Here is a 22183-nt window from a genome sequence, read left to right on the forward strand (position 1 = left end):
GAGAGAGACAGCAAGAGAGAGAGAGAGAGAGACTAAGAAAGAGAGAGAGAGACAGCAAGAGAGAGAGAGAGAGACTAAGATGGAGAGAGAGAGCAAGAGAGCGAGAGAGACACCAAGAGAGAGAGAGAGAGACACCAAGAGAGAGAGAGAGAGACACCAAGAGAGAGAGACAGCAAGAGAGAGAGAGACCAAGAGAGAGAGAGAGAGAGACAGCAAGAGAGAGAGACAGCAAGAGAGAGAGAGAGAGAGAGAGACTAAGAAAGAGAGAGAGAGACAGCAAGAGAGAGAGAGAGAGACTAAGATAGAGAGAGAGAGCAAGAGAGCGAGAGAGACACCAAGAGAGAGAGAGAGAGACACCAAGAGAGAGAGAGAGAGACACCAAGAGAGAGAGACAGCAAGAGAGAGAGAGACCAAGAGAGAGAGAGAGAGAGACAGCAAGAGAGAGAGACAGCAAGAGAGAGAGAGACTAAGATAGAGAGAGAGAGACTAAGATAGAGAGAGAGAGAGAGAGAGAGAGAGAGAGAGAGAGAGAGAGAGAGAGAGAGAGACAGCAAGAGAGAGAGAGAGAGAGAGAGAGAGAGAGAGAGAGACAGCAAGAGAGAGAGAGAGAGACACACACCAAGAGAGAGCAAGAGAGAGAGAGAGAGAGACCATAGGAACGCAGCGGCGGCGGAGACTCGTGCTCCTGCGTGTGTCGGTGGTGCTGCGCGCGCGTTCGTCCCGTCGCGTGCGCGTGCGTTTTGCGTGCGTCTGCGTGGAAGGTACGTAGGCTCGGCGCTCGCCTCGGTTGCTGTTAGAAACGACTGACTGGCGGGGCTGGATATGGAGGGGCTCCGGGAAATCGCTGCCGCTGCCGGGAAGTGATCCGCGCGCGGGCGACCCGAAGACCGAGAAGACGGGACCGAAAGACCGACGCGCGAGCGGAGCACGGACGTGTACGGAGCAGGTTTGGGAAACGGGAAAGAACGGGCGGAAGGAGGCGAGAGAAGTCCGAGAGAAGGGGCTCGTCTGGAAGATATTCTAAGGTGACTTTATTGCCTTTTTTTTTTGGCGTGTGCGGGTTGAAGGGAGACCGTGTGCGGGGTGGCGCTTCTGCCGCTGGCGTGTACGTGTGGCACAAGTGCGACAGTATTCCGCTCCCGTTCCCACATGTGCCGCTGTGCGTGAACGAGCCGCGCCGCGTCTCACTCCAAAGGGAAAGGCAAAGTAAAGGCAAGTGACCGCCGCGTTAACTGGAGTGAAGGGTTCCAGAGGAGGAGGCGCGAACTGTGCGCGGCGGCAGAAGTTGACGCGGTGTGAAGTTGTTGTGCTGAGGTGAAAAGAAAAGGTAGTAGTAGTTTTATTTTTTATTTTTTTATTTTTTTTGGGGGAGTTGTTTTTAATTGACCAGGTCACGCGCGCCTGTTGTAGTAGTTGTTGGGAATAAGGCGCGCGGCGGGTTATGAAGCGGGCAGATCAGACGAGACGCACAGCAACAGAGACGCGAGTGAGCGCGTAGGGGCAGCGCGGCGCGGCGGTGGCGGCGGCACGCGCGCGCGGGGGGCTGGAGCGCGGTGCACATTGGATTACACAGCCCGGTGCCCCCCGCGGAACAGCTGGGAGACCGTGGCGCGCGCGTCTGCCAGCGCACGTGCGGCACGGCTCCGTTTTGCGCGGCGGCCCGTGCGGAGCGACCGGGTAAATATGTGTGGAAAGAATGTTTGGTCGTGTTTTTGTGCGTGTGCATGTGCATTTGTGTGTGTGTGTGTGTGTGCATTTGTGTGTGTGTGTGTGTGTGTGTGTGCATTTGTGTGTGTGTGTGTGTGTGTGTGTGTGTGCATTTGTGTGTGTGTGTGTGTGCATTTGTGTGTGTGTGTGTGTGTGTGTGTGCATTTGTGTGTGTGTGTGTGTGTGTGTGTGCATTTGTGTGTGTGTGTGTGTGTGCATTTGTATGAGTGTGTGTGTGTGTGTTTTTCATGCAGAGACCTGTGTGCGTTTAAACCTCCCTGAGACCAGACGGGGAAGGGTTGGAAATAGTGAGAGAGAGAAGGAAAGGGGTGGGGGGAGTGAGAAAAAGAAGAAGTGATCAGATGGGGAGATGGATTTGCGAGATTGGAGAAGGAAGAGGAGGAGGAGGAAAAGGAGGTTGCATAGGAAGTCGAGGCTGAGTGCTGCTACTGGCTCATTCATAATTCACCTCCATTGCAAACGTTCATTCACATATTGACCCCCCATGGCCGCGCTCAATGGAGTTCTCCAGCCCCTCCACCTCAGGCCGGTCTCTCCCTGAACAGTCCTGTTGTGATGTGCTCAGCGTCAGTCAAGTCAGATCTACGAAGCTTTTTTTCCCCCACACACTTTGGAGACGAGCTGTGTTTATGTGCGCGCGCGCGTGTGTGTGTGTGTGTCTGTGTGTGTGTGTGTGTGTGCGTGTGTGTGTGTGTGTGACTTTGACGTTGATGCCGAAAGACTTTTGACATGGAAAAGGCTTTAGTACGATGGAAGCGGGTGATTTGAAATGTTCTTTGCCAGTCGTGACACACATCGGGGCGATTGATGTTACATATTTAGTCGCGTAAAAGGTGAATAGAAAGTGTGGAAGTTGCGGTTGTAATGCAGCAGTTTTCCAGAGGTTGTTTTCTAGAGGAAACCTAACTTTAAATGTCAGTTTGGATGAAGCTGTATGTGATAGACTTGGGGATGGATTCTAACTGCATGACAAAGCAGTTGAATCCACCTGTCATTCATAAATGCACTGGTGAAGTTGTCCAGAACTTACTCCGCGTTCGTTAGCTCGTTCTGTCACATTGGTGCAGGTGTTTTGTGAAAATCTGCTGTAATTTCTAGGCATTTTGAACATTTCTTGAAAGATATATGGATACAGGAGATGCAAAAAGTCTCTCCATGGGTTATAACATTTTGAGGCATTTCCAATATTCAAACAATATCATTTATTTTTGAATTGTCTTTTACTATGGAGACTGTGCCAATGTTTCATCGCTCTGAACCCCACAGAAATAATTGCAAGTCAAGGTCAAATGCATTGCACCAAAAATATCTACATTTTTGCTCTATTTTAAAGGTGCATTGTGTAGCTTTTCTGGTGGAGGATCTGCAGCTAAAATGTTATTGTTGACTTATAATGTTCCACAGTGTAACATTTAACCTTATGATTTGTTCTATTTAACCTTTATTTGACCAGGAGAGTCCCATTGAGATTTAAAACCTCTTTTACAAGGGAACCCTGGCCCAGAGGCAGCAGAGCACACACACACACACACACAATAATAAACATTTGCACACATTGATGACGGCTCTAATGCTTTCAACTTGGTTTTAAAAGCATTTACGGACACAAACTCAGTCAATTTCCAATCTTTCTGCAACCAGGGAAAAGGAGCTGAGAGAACAAAGGCTTTCTTTCCCAGCTCTGTGCGGGCAAAAGGAACTACTGATGGTTTAATCGCAAAGAATACCAGTCAACTCTTCTCTATGTGATCAAAGTACAACTGTACAGAGGCAGTAATCCAAGTATTGCCTTGTATATAAATGTGTACCAATGTCCAAACTTAACCATCTCTGTTTGCTTCATGTCCCTTGTACATTGTCCCTTCAAATAAAGCCTAAACCACACTAAACAGCAGCAACATCTCCATGGAGACGAGCACTGTGTAACCAAAACAATTACACAGTGTGGTGAATTATTGAAACATTATAATGTAATTTATACATTATAATGTACATATATATACAATATCGAGTAGATCGTCAAAGTAAAATGATTGAAACGACTTCAAAAGAGCAGAAGAAAGGGTTTATATGCGCTTTTGTGGTTAATGTTAGGGTCTATTCACATTTTGTGCAATACTTCTACACACACACAGGCACATTATTAGTCCTGCATTGTTAAAACATTGTTATATAGATAGTGCAGCAGGTCAGGCCCATATTTGTTCTTATAAATGTGTTAGAGAGTCTTTGGACAGCAGTAGTACAGCGCTGTCTGATGGGAGATTGTGTGTAAATTGAATATTGCATCCAAAACTCCACCGCAGACACTGTAACGTATGTCTAAATCAGTGGGATATTGCTGCGCTCACCACTGTTGTTAGCCGGATTCCCTCAGCTCGGCTCCCAAATGGATCTATAATTCATGTATAAATTAATAGAAAAGAAGGATTTCACTTTCTTCCAGGCTAGACCATAATTTATTCCTTATAAATAGTCTAAAATGGCTGCTTTGATTTCGGCGATCCTACAAAAGCGCGTGGGGGGGAGCCGCGCCGGTCAGCTGAGGCCCGTGTGTGTGTGTGTGTGTGTGTGTCTGTGTCTGTCCTGGTGATGCAAAAGCCTGGTCAGCAGTGGAGGAACTCGAAAGTGATGAAAATATCCCTCTAAAGACGCTGTCCCGGTGCACGGACGACATCGAGAACAGCAGGCGTTTGGGCCTCGCACTGTAAACATAATACTGCTCACAACAGTGCATTATTTAACTTCTCTGGACCCAATTTTCTCATGTAATAAAGCACAATTTGTCGCATTACATAGCTGATTTATTGTAGCAGACGCTCTGAGGGTCAAAATGAGACCACTGTGTGCGGTCTGTGTCTAATTTTATAATGTTCTAATGCTCCGCAAACCAGGAAGTACAGCTGGTTTGTCGTGAGAATGCGAGTGGTTGTTGTTAGCATTATTGTGACGGCAGAACTGCGCTCTGGCCTCTGAAAGTTGTGAAGGCGCTTGTAAACTCTGAAATATTACGATGTCTGGAATGTGTTAACAAAGTGAGGAATTAGTTTGGTGTGTGGAAAATAGTTTGGAATTAATAACTAACTCTGGTTTTCACTTTTTTTTTAAGGCTGTATATTAATTTATTCATTATTTGTTCATTTTGGTGCTGCTTTTTATAGTCAAGTTTAGTTTGTAGGAATCTCTGTCACGATCCAGCAGAGTTCAGAAGTGCAGCGCTCACTTAAACACATGTGAACTTTGACCCCATCCTGGCTCTTGAAGGCATGTGTTGTGTCATCTTTGACAGCTTCAAGTCGAACGTTTTTTCCCTTTGGCCCGGCTTAGGAGATACTTCTGTTTGAGTCAGATGTCTTCTGGGAATCTCTAGCAAATGTATAAAACATGTTGAAAGGGAAAAGGTGACACACATATCTGGATTATGCACTTTTTTGGTGGATGAAAAGTTACATAGTGCACCTTTAACATTTGTTTTTTCCTCATGTTTTTGCACTTTAATGTAATAAAACCCCAAATAAAGACTTTAGACCTTGAGACTCAGAGTATGATGTGAAGGCAGAGGAGATGGAGTAGCTGAGGTGGCTGGTGGTTCTGCTGTTGCCATAGAGATCAGGCTGAGGAGCCAAAACAGCAGGATAAAGGTGGGAGAGAAAAATGTATATGAGTTGGTTGAGAGCCTGTGATTGGCTGACAAAGACATGTACATTTCTTATTTTGTCAGTATTTTTATTTTATATCTTAATTTGTTTTTTGTAATTTAAAACATGCAGATGCTTTCTACGCCCCTCACATATAAAACAACCTTAGATTACGACACACAGAGACAAAACTAACAACTTTAATGATTACGTTTTTCCATCATTCGCAGAGATCTACTCAGATTACTCTAACTTTTCTGTACATGTTGAAAAAAACAAACCCAAAAGCTCAGAATCATCATTGTTGTCAGGCCTTTGTAATCCACAGTGCCACGGCTGCATTAAGGTAGAGCTGCACTTGTGTCTGTTCAGGGGAAACGTCTCTTCTGTTTCTGATGTTCGAGGGCTGACTCCAGCTCCATCCCAGCAGCGCACTAAATATAGTTAAACTAATTAGGCGGCTTTCACACCCACCAAAAAGGAGGACCATCAAAGCACCATTAACTACCTCAAAGACCTCATTTCTAAACCCAAGCTTTATTTTCCACCGTCAAATACAAAGCCTTTCAGTTTTCAAATCCAACACTTTATTCTGGAGCGAAAAGGTCAGAGAGGATGACTTTGAAACTGATGATTGATCAACATGAGAAAAATTATTGTGATTTTTGTGTGTTTTGCTCGGCCCTAATTTCATCAACCACCTGGCGTGTGTTACAAATTTAGTGCTTCTCCGCTTAAAATAGGCAACACCGTGTCCATTTCAAAATCCTCAAAAAGCCGGGATTCAGCGGAGCGTAAATGGCCGGCAGCGACGTTACCTCCTCCGACCTTCATCTGGTTCTGACAAATGACGAGTTCACAGTCAACCGATGCTCGCACAGAGGTTAGCTTATCATTTTAGAGCCAACGATTCACACGTTACGGTCTTCAGAAGCTACCAAACATAACCAGATTCAAAGGCTTTATGAGCATACACGTTACCTCCTCAACTGGGCTTTTGTCCAAGTCTCCTTCTTTGGGTTTCAAGCCCTTTCAAGCCAAGTCAATTACAGAATCGCTCATCTTTTTGCACTTTTGTATATTTTTTGCACGTGTCCATGAATAGAGAAGTGGGCGGGACATGTTCAAGAGTGTTTTCAAAGTATTTCGATATCTTATAAGAAGCATCAAGTCGTCTGAAATCACAAGGTCCAAGTCGAGACCCAAGTCAGTGGCCTTCAAGTCCAAGTCCAGTTCCATGTCTTTGTCCCTTTTATCAAGTCAAGACAGAAGTATTTAACATGATGACTCGAGTCCAAGTCGTGTCAACAAATAAGCTTATATAAAGCACCTGTGCAACCTGTATTCCACTTCCTGGCAGATGCCGCGAAAACAAAACTAGTCCAAACTGGAAACCAAATTACTATTTTAGATTCAGTTCATTTAATTAGATATTTCTTTATTGCTGTTGGAGAAAATCAATCCCGGATCTTGTTACAACTTGTAGGACTAAGCAATATTTAACATTTTACAATTCTATTTCCATCAAATCAAAAGGAGGAAATAGAGTGCGGTTGTGTTGAAGTAACTTTCCACAAGTGTTTGCTCTAGAAATAGCAAATTCAACAAATTATCTTGACTTTTAAAACATTCCCCGATGGGCCAGAAGGAAATTTGAGAATGAGGTCATATTATATAACATGGGAGTTTAGCCAGTAACACAAACATATACGATTTCAAAAGAAAACACTACAATAGGGTATTTAACAGCCACAAAAAGTAAAGAAGACAAATGCAATTAAGATAAAGAAAGGTTGTATTTGTCGATACTGTGAAAGACTTTAGGATTATTGCGTTTAACCTATAAAAAATAAATACATCTTTAGTGAATGCCAACTTTCTCCTCCAGATGTTGCCAGTCTATAAACTTGGCAATGTAATGTTATTTTGCCTCCATTTAAAAACGTTCTAGCTTTCCGAGACGACATTTAGTCAGTCCTTAGTTTAAATGGAAGAGCTTGCGAACCTACACTTCACTTTACTTACCAGGCGTTGCTCCGTTTTTCTCTATATTGTCCACTTGAACACATAAAGGCTCTTAATAACGCCATCTACAGATAGCTTCTCATCCGAGGATTGAGCAGCGTCCTGGTGCCTTTTATGTTAATGCGCTTAAACAACAGGAGAGTTAAAGCTGAAATTGCAGTGAACGCGCGGCGGGCCCGAGTGCGGAGAAGAATAATGCTCTGTTGGCCCCCAGGTTCTAATTGTCTTCAATAGGCCTCCTGCTGATTCCAAATAGACTCATTGTCCACAGCAGCACTGGGCATTTCCACTCAATTAGCTCCTGTGCTTAGCCGCGCCGCGCTACAGCCACGTGAGACCATATATATATATATATATATATATATATATATATATATATATATATATATATATATATATTCAACCACATACAACAATATACAACCACGATGTTGTCACAATGTCGTCACGATGATGTTATGATGTTTTTACGATGCTGTCACGATGCTGTCACGATGCTGTCACGATGCTGTCACGATGCTGTCACAATGCTTTCACGATGTTGCCACGATGTTGTCACGATGTTGTTACGGTTTTGTCACGATGTTGTCACGATGTTGTCACGATGTTGTCACGATGTTGTCACGATGTTGTCACGATGTTGTCACGATGTTGTCACGGTTTTGTCACGATGTTGTCACGATGTTGTCACGATGTTGTCACGATGCTGTCACGATGCTGTCACAATGTTGTCACGATGTTGTTACGGTTTTGTCACGATGTTGTCACGATGTTGTCACGATGCTGTCACGATGCTGTCACGATGTTGTCACGATGATGTCACGATGTTGTTACGGTTTTGTCACGATGTTTTTACGATGCTGTCACGATGTTGTCACGATGTTGTCACGATGTTGTCACGATGTTGTTACGGTTTTGTCACGATGTTGTCACGATGTTGTCACGATGCTGTCACGATGCTGTCACGATGCTGTCACGATGTTGTCACGATGATGTCACGATGTTGTTACGGTTTTGTCACGATGCTGTCACGATGCTGTCACGATGTTGTCACGATGTTGTCACGATGTTGTTACGGATTTGTCACAATGTTGTCACGATGTTGTCACGATGTTGTTACGGATTTGTCACGATGTTGTCACGATGTTGTCACGATGTTGTCACGATGCTGTCACGATGCTGTCACGATGTTGTCACGATGTTGTCACGATGTTGTCACGATGTTGTCACGATGTTGTTACGGTTTTGTCACGATGTTGTCACGATGTTGTCACGATGCTGTCACGATGCTGTCACGATGCTGTCACGATGTTGTCACGATGATGTCACGATGTTGTTACGGTTTTGTCACGATGCTGTCACGATGCTGTCACGATGTTGTCACGATGTTGTCACGATGTTGTCACGATGTTGTTACGGATTTGTCACGATGTTGTCACGATGTTGTCACGATGTTGTTACGGATTTGTCACGATGTTGTCACGATGTTGTCACTATGCTGTCACGATGCTGTCACGATGTTGTCACGATGTTGTCACGATGTTGTCACGATGTTGTCACGATGTTGTTACGGTTTTGTCACGATGTTGTCACGATGCTGTCACGATGCTGTCACGATGCTGTCACGATGTTGTCACGATGTTATTACGATGTTGTTACGGTTTTGTCACGATGCTGTCACGATGCTGTCACGATGCTGTCACGATGCTGTCACGATGCTGTCACGATGTTGTCACTATGCTGTCACGATGCTGTCTCGATGTTGTCACGATGTTGTCACGATGTTATTACGGTTTTGTCACGATGTTATTACGGTTTTGTCACGATGTTGTCACAATGCTGTCACAATGCTGTCACGATGTTGTCACGATGTTGTTACGGTTTTGTCACGATGTTGTCACGATGTTGTCACGATGCTGTCACGATGTTGTCACGATGTTGTCACGATGTTGTCACGATGCTGTCACGATGCTGTCACGATGCTGTCACGATGCTGTCACGATGTTGTCACGATGTTATTACGGTTTTGTCACGATGTTGTCACGATGTTGTCACGATGTTGTCACGATGTTGTCACGATGTTTTCACGATGTTGTCACTATGATGTCACGATGTTGTTACGGTTTTATCACGATGTTATCACGATGTTGTCACGATGTTGTCACGATGCTGTCACGATGCTGTCACGATTTTGTTACGATTTTGTCACGATGTTGTCACGATGTTGTCACGATGTTGTTACGGTTTTGTCACGATGTTGTTACGATGTTGTCACGATGTTGTCACGATGTTGTCACGATGCTATCACGATGCTGTCCCGATGTTGTCACGATGTTGTTACGGTTTTGTCACGATGTTGTCACGATGTTGTCACGATGTTGTCACGATGTTGTCACGATGTTGTTACGGTTTTGTCACGATGTTGTTACGGTTTTGTCACGATGTTATCACGATGTTGTCACGATGTTGTTACGATGTTGTCACGATGTTGTCACGATGTTGTCACGATGCTGTCACGATGCTGTCACGATGCTGTCACGATTTTGTTACGATTTTGTCACGATGTTGTCACGATGTTGTTACGGTTTTGCCACGATGTTGTCACGATGTTGTCACGATGATGTCACGATGTTACGATGTTGTCACGATGTTGTTACGATGTTACGATGTTGTTACGATGTTGTCATGATGTTGTCACGATGTTGTCACAATGTTGTTACAATGTTGTTACGATGTTGTGACAATGAAAAATTTTAGTGTTGCATTTATTTATTGTGAAGAAACATCACTATTTAACGATGACTCACAGCACAGTTACGGTACGGACGCTAAGACTGAACAAATCCAGACTCTAAAACGTCACCATTCCTAGCGCATATGATCAGTTTTGTGAAATCAAACTTTTCTGAACAATAAAGTTATCGTAAGTAGCCGAATAAAAGCTTTAGGCTTTATGTCTTACTTTTCGGATTGAACACACATTTTGACCAATGCCTTGCCGTTCCTTTTGATCTGACTCACAGTCCGGACGGAGCTGCTGCTGCACACGGCCCTTGCATGAACGCTGAGCTCCGTGCGACGTCAGCGGTGCAAAAATAGGACTTATAAATGGGGGAAAGTGTTTTATATATTTACAAGAGCTGACGTCATGTTTGGTGCGGGGCCGAGGCTGACGAATACTGAGGGCAGCTGTGGCTCACATCGGTGATCTCATGCCCCGCTTTGGGGATCTGAAAACTGTGTCGGATTTTTTAAGAAGGCCTGAGATAAGGTGTCTATAGCGGCCATGTTGGGAAGGTCAAGAGTAAGAATGATCAAGGATGAAGATTTCACAGTAATGTTCCAACTAAAGCAAGGACAACAACATTCAAAGACATGAATAACATTTTGACCAAAGTTGGTTTTGTGTTGTCGTTGTTTCTTTTAACTTTGAATTCTGTTGTTGTTGTTGTTTTATTCCATTTGTAGCACTTTGCAAATGTTTTTGTGGATTCTGAGTTGCGTTGACAAAGAGCATGACGACAGAAAAGACAGATTTTCATCTTTGTCCACGATGGATAAGTGAACAGTGATGGGGTGAAGAGTTGGGAGGGACATTAAATGAACTGTCAAACCCTCTGGACATGGGGCTTTTCTCTTCTGCCTTGGTTTACCTTCTGTTGACCTCCCGTCTCCACAAACATCACGTCTGCTTTTCCGTCTCACCTCTGTTACTGTACCTCTCTCTCTCTCTCTCTCTCTCTCTGCTTCCCCCCTTCCTCTCTTTCTCCCCCCTCTCTCTTTATTTCTCATGTCCCTTTCTCACTCTTTCCTCTCTACCTCTCCCCTCTAATTTCCCCTCCTTTTCTCTTTTTCTTTCTTGTCTCATCTCTTCCTCCCACTTTATCGTGTCTATCTTTTCTCTCTCTCTCTCTCTCTCTCTCTCTCTTTGAATATGCTTGCTCTCTCTTCTACAAACCTCCTTTCCCTCTTTTTATCTTGCAGTATCTATCCCTCTCACCCCACTGCCTCCCTTCCCTCTCTTCCTCCCCTTCTTTCTTTCTGTCGCTTCCTGTCTCTCCTCTCCCCCTCTCTCTGCCTCAATCTTTCTTCCCTCTCCAATTCCTTTATTTTTATTTTGCCCCTCTCTCTCTCCTTTCTCTGTCCAGCGCCGTCTGCATTCATCCCTTTCGCTCTCTCTTCCCTCTGCCCTCCTACTCTCTCTATTTTCTCTTTCTTCCCTTCTCTCTCTCTCTCTCTCTCTTTGCCCACCTTTCTCTTTCTGCTGATCTTGCTTTTCCTCCTTTCTTTCCCCTTCTGTCCCACTCTCTTGCTCCCACCTTTTCTTTCTCCCTCCCTCTTCCCTTGTCTCCCTTTCTATCCCCTTTCTCTTCTCTTGCTTTCTCCCTCTTTGTCCCCTAGTTCCCTCTCCTCCCCTTTCTCTCCTAGCCCCTCTCCCTCACTTCTTCCTCCCTCCCTCCCTCCTGCTTGAGTGTCCTCTTTCTCGAGCAGTGGAGAAATGCTAACGCTGACGCTGCTGCCGTTGCCGGGGAAACAGCAGTCGGCGCGGGCGGGAGGATTTCCTTTCCTGAGGTGGAGGAGGCTGCTGTTTTCAAGTGGAGTTAGAGCCACTCGGTCTCTGGAAATGTGGAGTGTGGCCGTATTAAGTGCAATATTTCCCCTTTTTTCCTTTCTTTCAAACGCTCTCAAAGTCACTTCAGTCTCTGCTCAACCTCTCGAGTCGCAACACTGAGCTGAAAAAAACACCCCGGTCGCTGAGGAAACGACAGCCGTATGGTTAAAACGATTAAATTAGGTATTTTACTCGTTTCGTTAAAGGAGGAACGATTTTTCTGACAAAGGTTGTGGTTTGATTTGCGATCTGATTTGAATTGTTAGAGTCTTTTCACATTTTAAACACATCCAGGAGCATTAACGCTTCAGAAAAGACTGAAATATGAACTCATGAACTCATAATACAAGAAGAACACGCTTTTCAGAAAACATTACAGACGTCTAAACTTTAGGATTTGCAGGGTTTTGTTGATATTTTCCATTTGCTAAACATTCTTTGCGGCAATTTGATTTTGAATTTGAATGTATTTATTATTTTTTGTTTTATCCAGTTCAGTTCCCTGGCTATGTATTGGAAAAAAAACTGTTTACATATTATATTCTACTTTGCATAAATCTATAAAAAACAAAACTAATCCATTTTCAAAGACTCTTGGCTGTTGAAACATTTAATACCGTCACTTAACTCACTTAAAACTTAAATAATCCAGTTTCGAAACCTTTTTTCTTGTTGTATTTTTGGCTAATAGCGTTCTATCCTTTTTGCCGTACTCTCTGGCTCAACAAAAGCAGTAAAAAGTTCCTGTTGGCTCGGATCAAAGTTGCATAACCCAAACATTGTGTCACGACCGCTGAGCTAATGATGTCACCGGCCGCCTCACACACACACACACAACACACACAAGCTCGCAATTATGTGTTCCCCAGCGCTCGCAACCCCAAAACCACACGCACACAAAGTACTTTACATGTAGTTCTATGTTTTTGGAGAATAGATTGAACTGGAATGACTCATTGTTGCTTCATACAATTCTCACGATTATTGTTTTTTTTGTTTTTCGATTATTTTGTGACCTCGACATGCTCAGCTCAAGTTTCCTTAATGTTCATTCATGCCATGCCATATAGAAAACGGCAAAAATTGCACATGGAAATCTGAAAAATGGAAAGAGCCAGATTTAAATGTCTTGGTTCATTTCGTTGATATATAGGGGATTTCAGATGTCTTTTTAGTCTTTGAACAAACTCTAAAAATTATCTAAAATGTCCAAATTTGCCACATTTTTAGATTTAAAACGTTGATAAATCCGGCTTGGAATTAGACATTAAATTAGACATTAGAAATCCTTCTGTACATTCTGTCAAAAGCTTGTTCAGTCCAGGATTGTACAGTTTGGTGTGTGTAGTGCTACATTGAGCGTTGATCTTTATGTCCCAAATAGGAAGGAAAACCACCTTTTGAAGTTACAATGTCCCATGTAAATCTATGGATGAAGTGGACATAATTAAATGACACACACACACACACACACACACACACACACACACACACTGGAAGCACCCCTCGCGTTACATAATTGACAGTGAGTGAGCGGGCGTGACGTCAGCTCCGCCTTGTCTCTCGCCGGCCGCAGTGATGTCATTGGTGTTGACGTTAAAATGACTCGATTGTTTGAGTTACGTAATGTTCGCTCCTCATTTCGCTCCCGCCTTTTGTCATTGTTGGAGAGTTGTCGGTGTGTCGTGTGCAGATAATATTACGAGAATCCCGCCTGTTGCTCGTGGAGAGACGCCTTGAACCGATCAGATTATCAGTGTCTTAATAGAGCTGCACGATCAGGAGGAAATATCTATTTGTGATTTTTCTGAACTTTACTGCGATTACTTTTGCGATTTTAATTATAGGATTATGGTCAAAGTTCACATTTTAAGCACACACAGGAGAATTGACAACAAGAGATTAGCCATTTGATTTTCTTTTAGCCAGATTTTTTGCACCAGATTTTGGCAAGTTTTGTTGCTTTTAGTCGCATTAATTTTTTGTCACTTTAAGTTGTGATTTTGTAAAAAATTGCAGTTTTTGAGATTTGCTAATTGCGTCCATTCAAATTTCGATTCGATTTTGATTTTTGACAGTAATTGTGCAGCTCTAATTCTTAAAGTTTGGCCTGGTATCTAGTCTATTTAATTCAGTGAATCCTTTTCTTTTTGTGTATGTAGATCTAACTTGTGGGAAAATGCGGCAGGAAATAAAAAAGTTTTTGCAGATAAATTAGTGTCTGGTGATGACTAGGGCGTCTCAATACAGGTGTATGTCGCAAAAATATATAATTGCAATACTGGCTGACACAATACTAAACTAAACACCAAAGTCCTCCATCTGACAGAAATGTACTGCACTGTACTGAGATTGTGGAAGCCTTATCCTCGATCTACTGAAACTTGGTCTAAAATGTCAAATTTTGCCTCATTTTTTAGATTTAAAATTTTGATAAATCCGGCTTGGACAAACAAATCCTTCCGTACGTTCTGTCAAAAACTTGATAAAGTCCAGAATTGTAAAGTTGGTGTGTATAGGTGCTACTTTGAGTGGTGATCTTTATGTACTTTTATGGAAAACGTGCATTCTGTCTGTCGCCTTTCCACAGATATGACCTGTAACTTGGCTTGGAGGCGCCTTTTCACTCGGCAAATCCTTGCATTTCACCCGGTGCACATCTCTAGTGGAGGAGCACGTCCTGGTCAGTGTCGCAGCAGTTTGAGGGCTCCACTTACAGCGCTGTTTGAGCGGTGCTGTAAAGACTTCAAAGACGCCCCGCTGTGCACTTCTTTTAGCTCAGCGCAGGATTTAGAGGAAGCCGCCTCAGTCTCGCTCTCACATGCTCCTTTGCAGAGGGCCGGGCTGTAGTTAACTCGGCAACCAATGAACCACAATAAAGTTTTACCATGTCACAGAAATGTAAAGAAAAGCACCCCATGTGAAAAAATAGAGCAAAATGTCTATTTAAACGTGGGATTTGTGACTTTTCTTTGTTGGATTGTTTATACTGTACGGCATTAATCTTACCTATCTCCATGGAGACAAGCAGGCCAAGTTACTGGTCGGATATGTGGAGAGGCGAGCACACTCACTGTAAGGTTGTGAGAATTGTCAAGGCATTTTTGAGCAGTAAAAACACAAGGCAAGATAGTTAGATTTAATGTCTTACTGTGGAGCATTCTGTTAAATTAGTACTTTAAAGGACACATATTATTCATTTATTCATTTTCTACCGCTTTCACAGGAGCCTATCCCAGTGACTTTGGGCCTTAGGTGGGGTACACAGATTTGAACCGTCTTTTAACATTGTTCCCTCGTCCAAAACATACCTGTAGTAGCATTTAGCTTCATTCCCGTTAGTTAGTCTGATGAATCCTGGTTAGAAAATCCTCTCCCCTCTGAGCGTTAAAAACACTCCGTTCTGAATCTCTTTGATAGCTGATGTTTTCTCGATATGTGCCATGGCTTGGAGAATCTTCTCTGCTGTTTTTAAACCATCTCCAGACTAGTTCTGTGCATTTCTGCTGCAACTGTTTAAACCAGGAAGTAGACAAGCAGCAGCATTAGTAAACAGAATTTCCCCATTGTGGGACAAATAAGCATCTTATCTTCATATTGATTTTAAAATGGTTTAATTCACTCTGCAGCCAGTAGATGAAGCCAAAGCTTCAGTTAGTCTGGCATCTCCCAAGGCTGTGTCAAAGTTATACTGTTTTGTGTAAAAATATTATTATTTTGTTAGTTCTAAAGCATGGGATGCCAAAGTAAAGGTACTCAAGAGCCTATTTGAAGGCCAATACCAATACAAAAAAGGCATAATATTTGTCCTTTAAATGTTGAACTAGAATGTATAAATTGAAAACTCACGGTACAATATTATCACGATATTCTGACGATATTCTGCTTTTTGAAGTTCTTAATGGTGTTTCGCTCATTGTTACTATTGACAACACGACAAGCAGGAGCCACACAACAACCTCTAAACCTGCATGATGTTTTTTTTAAGTCCTTTTTGCAGCTGAACTTGAAAACAGTTCATCAACATTTCACACAAACACAGAGTCTCCATCGGTATCAAAAGTTGCGTCTGTTTCCCGTCTCGTTTCCCCGTCTCTGCCCCGCGAGTATCTCCTCCTCGTGTGAAACGTCTCACCCGATGTAACTCCATCAGCGCGGCGCCCTCGTCCTCCGCAGACGACCTTTGCCGACTCCGACTCCAGCGAGCCCTCGGTGAATGAAAGAAAACATTTGAGGAGACGCTCCGCTGTCAACGCAAACTGAGCGCGCCCGGTTTTATTTTGGGAAGAGAAAAGAGGAGCGTCACTGAGGAGTTTTTCACAGCGACGGGCCTTTTCTGGCAGCCGGTCGGCGTGGATGCATCTGCTGCTGTTTCGGGGGGAAATAGAAAGTGTCGAGAAGAAAGAGTGGACTGTTTGTAGCTTCTGTTCTCCGGGTTTGAGGAAGAACGGTGAACGATATTGGGATTGTTCACAGCTTTTTACCAAATACAGAGGTCGAGATGTAGATAATGTTGTTTATGTTGTTTTGAAGATCGTTTATGGCAGTGGTTCTGATACTTTTCACTTAAGAAAACTTTTGGCTTTCCATGTACCACCGGCTCTAAACCAGGTCTAAAACATGACTATTTTCAGGTTAAATTAAAGCTAAACCAGGTCTAAAACATGACTATTTTCAGGTCTAAATTTAAGCTAAACCAGGTCTAAAACATGACTATTTTCAGGTCTAAATTAAAGCTAAACCAGGTCTAAAACATGACTATTTTCAGGTTAAATTAAAGCTAAACCAGGTCTAAAACAGGACTATTTTCAGGTCTAAATCAAAGCTAAACCAGGTCTAAAACAGGACTATTTTCAGGTTAAATTAAAGCTAAACCAGGTCTAAAACAGGACTATTTTCAGGTCTAAATCAAAGCTAAACCAGGTCTAAAACAGGACTATTTTCAGGTTAAATTAAAGCTAAACCAGGTCTAAAACAGGACTATTTTCAGGTTAAATTAAAGCTAAACCAGGTCTAAAACAGGACTATTTTCAGGTTGAATCAAAGCTAAACCAGGTCTAAAACATGACTATTTTCAGGTCTAAATTAAAGCTAAACCAGGTCTAAAACATGACTATTTTCAGGTTAAATTAAAGCTAAACCAGGTCTAAAACAGGACTATTTTCAGGTCTAAATCAAAGCTAAACCAGGTCTAAAACAGGACTATTTTCAGGTTAAATTAAAGCTAAACCAGGTCTAAAACAGGACTATTTTCAGGTCTAAATCAAAGCTAAACCAGGTCTAAAACAGGACTATTTTCAGGTTAAATTAAAGCTAAACCAGGTCTAAAACAGGACTATTTTCAGGTTAAATTAAAGCTAAACCAGGTCTAAAACAGGACTATTTTCAGGTTGAATCAAAGCTAAACCAGGTCTAAAACAGGACTATTTTCAGGTTAAATTAAAGCTAAACCAGGTCTAAAACAGGACTATTTTCAGGTTGAATTAAAGCTAAACCAGGTCTAAAACAGGACTGTTTTCAAATTAAAGCAAAACTAGGTCTAAAACAGGACTATTTTCAGGTTGAATCAAAGCTAAACCAGGTCTAAAACATGACTATTTTCAGGTCTAAATTAAAGCTAAACCAGGTCTAAAACATGACTATTTTCAGGTTAAATTAAAGCTAAACCAGGTCTAAAACAGGACTATTTTCAGGTCTAAATCAAAGCTAAACCAGGTCTAAAACAGGACTATTTTCAGGTTAAATTAAAGCTAAACCAGGTCTAAAACAGGACTATTTTCAGGTCTAAATCAAAGCTAAACCAGGTCTAAAACAGGACTATTTTCAGGTTAAATTAAAGCTAAACCAGGTCTAAAACAGGACTATTTTCAGGTTAAATTAAAGCTAAACCAGGTCTAAAACAGGACTATTTTCAGGTTGAATCAAAGCTAAACCAGGTCTAAAACAGGACTATTTTCAGGTTAAATTAAAGCTAAACCAGGTCTAAAACAGGACTATTTTCAGGTTGAATTAAAGCTAAACCAGGTCTAAAACAGGACTGTTTTCAAATTAAAGCAAAACTAGGTCTAAAACAGGACTATTTTCAGGTTAAATTAAAGCAAAACCAGGTCTAAAACAGGACTATTTTCAGGTTAAATTAAAGCTAAACCAGGTCTAAAACAGGACTATTTTCAGGTCTAAATCAAAGCTAAACCAGGTCTAAAACAGGACTATTTTCAGGTTAAATTAAAGCTAAACCAGGTCTAAAACAGGACTATTTTCAGGTTAAATTAAAGCTAAACCAGGTCTAAAACAGGACTATTTTCAGGTTGAATCAAAGCTAAACCAGGTCTAAAACAGGACTATTTTCAGGTTAAATTAAAGCTAAACCAGGTCTAAAACAGGACTATTTTCAGGTTGAATTAAAGCTAAACCAGGTCTAAAACAGGACTGTTTTCAAATTAAAGCAAAACTAGGTCTAAAACAGGACTATTTTCAGGTTAAATTAAAGCAAAACCAGGTCTAAAACAGGACTATTTTCAGGTTAAATTAAAGCTAAACCAGGTCTAAAACAGGACTATTTTCAGGTCTAAATTAAAGCTAAACCAGGTCTAAAACAGGACTATTTTCAGGTCTAAATTAAAGCTAAACCAGGTCTAAAACAGGACTATTTTCAGGTTAAATTAAAGCTAAACCAGGTCTAAAACATGACTATTTTCAGGTTAAATTAAAGCTAAACCAAGTCTAAAACAGGACTATTTTCAGGTCTAAATTAAAGCTAAACCAGGTCTAGAATTGGACGGTGCTAGTTTTAATCGAGAACAAAACGAGGACCAAAAAGTGGATCAAATTAACTCTAAATTAAACAAATATTAGAAAAAACACAGTTTGAGAATGGTAAATGCTGCAAAGAGAGCTATTTCAAAATAAACATTTGAAAAAGTGACATAAAAAACTTTGAAATAAGCGTATAAGTTGATATTACTGCACTTTTATGATTCATTTTTACAGACATTTCACATTTGTCTCATAATTATTACATTTTCTTATGACAAAGGTTGTTCTAAATACTATTATAAAGGTTCAAATTGTATTACTGTTCACGCATTATAGAAACTGTCACTAACACAAAACAACAGTGTATAGACAGTATAACTATAGTACTGCTTCTACTTCTACTGCCTTCACTACTAGAGTGACTGTTTCTTAAATCACAAAACCTCAAACCAGGACCAAAGGGATTTCCCACCGCAGTGCTGCTTAACCAAAGCAGAAAACCACAAACGGCACAAAATATACATGTTTAAGTGTTTCACAATAACCACACGACGCTCAGGCCAAACCACAGTCGGCGTATTCTGCATTTCAGCCCCTCAAGCTCGGTGAACGGAGGGGCACAAGCGTTGAAATACAGATAGTTCGGGCACAAAAGAGTCCCAAGTTCACATGTCAAAAAATAATCAACAATAAAAATAATCGCTTTTTTGTTGTTCTAATTCATATCATTTTGCAAATCAGATTTCCGTCCAAGAAATATAAACGCCGCTAAGACACATTCACAGATCCCATGTGCAAAACAATAATTATACGTGTAAATTCATATAAATCAATTTGTGGGCGCCGTCGACCCGCTCCGGCTCCATCTGCCTCGTTCCAGGGCAGCAGAAGTCCTGGGGCCTTAGTCAGCGTCTGTGTGTCCGTGCGTGGGCCTGTTCCCTGGGCCTGTTCCCTGGGCCTGTTCCCTGGGCCTGTTCCCTGGGCCTGTTCCTGTCCCTGGCACAGACGGGGGAAAAAATACCTTCCCGTATGAAGTAAACAGCAGCGTTCCTTGGACTGCGGTGGGATTTTGCCACGTGTGTGTTTTATCGTGCTTTTGCTCGTGTGTTTGTGTGTGTTTGCTCGTGTATGTTTGCATGTGTGTGTGTTTGTGTGTTTGCGTGTGTGTGTTTGTGTGTTTGCGTGTGTGTGTTTGTGTGTTTGCGTGTGTGTGTTTGTGTGTTTGCGTGTTTGTGTGTTTGCTCGTGTATGTTTGCATGTGTGTGTGTTTGTGTGTTTGCGTGTGTGTGTTTGTGTGTTTGCGTGTGTGTGTTTGTGTGTTTGCGTGTGTGTGTTTGTGTGTTTGCGTGTGTGTGTTTGCGTGTGTGTGTTTGTGTGTTTGCGTGTGTGTGTTTGCGTGTGTGTGTGTTTGTTTGTGTGTTTGCGTGTGTGTGTTTGCGTGTTTGTGTGTTTGCGTGTGTGTGTTTGCGTGTTTGTGTGTTTGCGTGTGTGTGTTTGCGTGTGTGTTTGTTTGTGTGTTTGCGTGTGTTTGTGTGTTTGCGTGTGTGTGTTTGCGTGTTTGTGTGTTTGCGTGTGTGTGTTTGCGTGTGTGTGTGTTTGTGTGTTTGCGTGTGTGTGTTTGTGTGTTTGCGTGTGTGTGTGTTTGTTTGTGTGTTTGCGTGTGTGTGTTTGCGTGTGTGTGTGTTTGTTTGTGTGTTTGCGTGTGTGTGTTTGTGTGTTTGCGTGTGTGTGTTTGCGTGTTTGTGTGTTTGCGTGTGTGTGTTTGTGTGTTTGCGTGTGTGTGTTTGCGTGTTTGTGTGTTTGCGTGTGTGTGTTTGCGTGTGTGTGTTTGTGTGTTTGCGTGTGTGTGTTTGTGTGTTTGCGTGTGTGTGTTTGTGTGTTTGCGTGTGTGTGTTTGCGTTAGTGTTTTGTGTGTGTGTTTGCGTGCGTGTGTGTGCGTTTGTGTGTGTGTTTGCGTGTGTGTTTAAGTGTGTGTTTGTGTGTGCGTTTGTTTGTGTGTGTTTGCGTGTGTGTGTTTTCGTGTGTGTGTATGTTTGTGTGTGTTTGCGTGTGTGTGTGTGTTTGCGTGTGTGTGTTTTCGTGTGTGTGTATGTTTGTGTGTGTTTGCGTGTGTGTGTGTGTTTACGTGTGTGTGTTTGTGTGTGTGTTTACGTGTGTGTGTGTTTTTGTGTGTGTGTTTGCGTGTGCGTGTGTGTGTTTGTGTGCGTGTGTTTGTGTGTGTGTTTGTGTGTGTTTGCGTGTGTCTGTGTTTGTGTGTGTTTGCGTGTGTGTGTGTGTTTGCGTGTGTGTTTAAGTGTGTGTTTGTGTGTGCGTTTGTTTGTGTGTGTGTGTTTGCGTGTGTGTGTTTGCGTGTGTGTGTATGTTTGTGTGTGTTTGCGTGTGTGTGTGTGTTTACGTGTGTGTGTTTGCGTGTGTTTGTGTGTGCGTGTGTGTGTGTTTACGTGTGTGTGTTTGTGTGTGTGTTTACGTGTGTGTGTGTTTTTGTGTGTGTGTTTGCGTGTGCGTGTGTGTGTTTGTGTGCGTGTGTTTGTGTGTGTGTTTGTGTGTGTTTGCGTGTGTCTGTGTTTGTGTGTGTGTTTGCGTGTGTGTGTGTGTTTGCGTGTGTGTTTAAGTGTGTGTTTGTGTGTGCGTTTGTTTGTGTGTGTGTGTTTGCGTGTGTGTGTTTTCGTGTGTGTGTATGTTTGTGTGTGTTTGCGTGTGTGTGTGTGTTTACGTGTGTGTGTTTGCGTGTGTTTGTGTGTGCGTGTGTGTGTGTTTACGTGTGTGTGTTTGTGTGTGTGTTTACGTGTGTGTGTGTTTTTGTGTGTGTGTTTGCGTGTGTTTGCGTGTGTCTGTGTTTGTGTGTGTGTGTGTTTGCGTGTGTGTGTGTGTGTTTGCGTGTGTGTGTTTGTGTGTGTGTGTGCGTGTGTGTGTGTGTTTGCGTGTGTGTGTGTGTTTGCGTGTGTGTGTGTTTGCGTGTGTGTGTTTGTGTGTGTGTGTTTGCGTGTGTGTGTGTGTTTGTGTGTTTGTGTGTGTTTGTGTGTGTGTGTGTGTGTGTTTGTGTGTGTGTGTGTGTGTTTGCGTGTGTGTGTGTGTTTGTGTCTGTGTGTGTGTGTGTTTGTGTGTGTGTGTGTGTATGTGTGTGTTTGTGTGTGTGTGTGTGTGTGTTTGCGTGTGTGTGTTTGTGTGTGTGTGTGTGTGTGTATGTGTGTGTTTGTGTGTGTGTGTGTTTGTGTGTGTGTGTGTGTGTGTGTTTGTGTGTGTGTGTGTGTATGTGTGTGTTTGTGTGTGTGTGTGTGTGTGTTTGCGTGTGTGTGTTTGTTTGTGTGTGTGTGTGTGTATGTGTGTGTTTGTGTGTGTGTGTGTATGTGTGTGTGTGCCTCAGACAGGATTGGCTGGTGGTGACAGGTCTCTGGGTGATTCCTCTGTACGCTGCACTTCTGAG

General features: G+C 42.5%; 1 protein-coding gene across 1 annotated transcript in view; it reads left to right on the forward strand.

Moving 5' to 3' along the window:
* Positions 1-750: 750 nt before the first annotated feature.
* The window catches only part of ches1 (checkpoint suppressor 1), a 156913-nt gene continuing 135480 nt past the window's right edge, over positions 751-22183 (forward strand). The window contains exon 1 of the mRNA XM_072444691.1: positions 751-1025. The gene's annotated coding sequence lies outside the window, so the exon portion shown is untranslated. The remainder of the gene's footprint in view (positions 1026-22183) is intronic.

This window comes from Eucyclogobius newberryi, unplaced genomic scaffold (assembly GCF_026437365.1).
Source record: "Eucyclogobius newberryi isolate DKJ021-1_F unplaced genomic scaffold, fEucNew1.0.hap1 SCAF_1, whole genome shotgun sequence".
Taxonomy (NCBI): domain Eukaryota; kingdom Metazoa; phylum Chordata; class Actinopteri; order Gobiiformes; family Gobiidae; genus Eucyclogobius; species Eucyclogobius newberryi.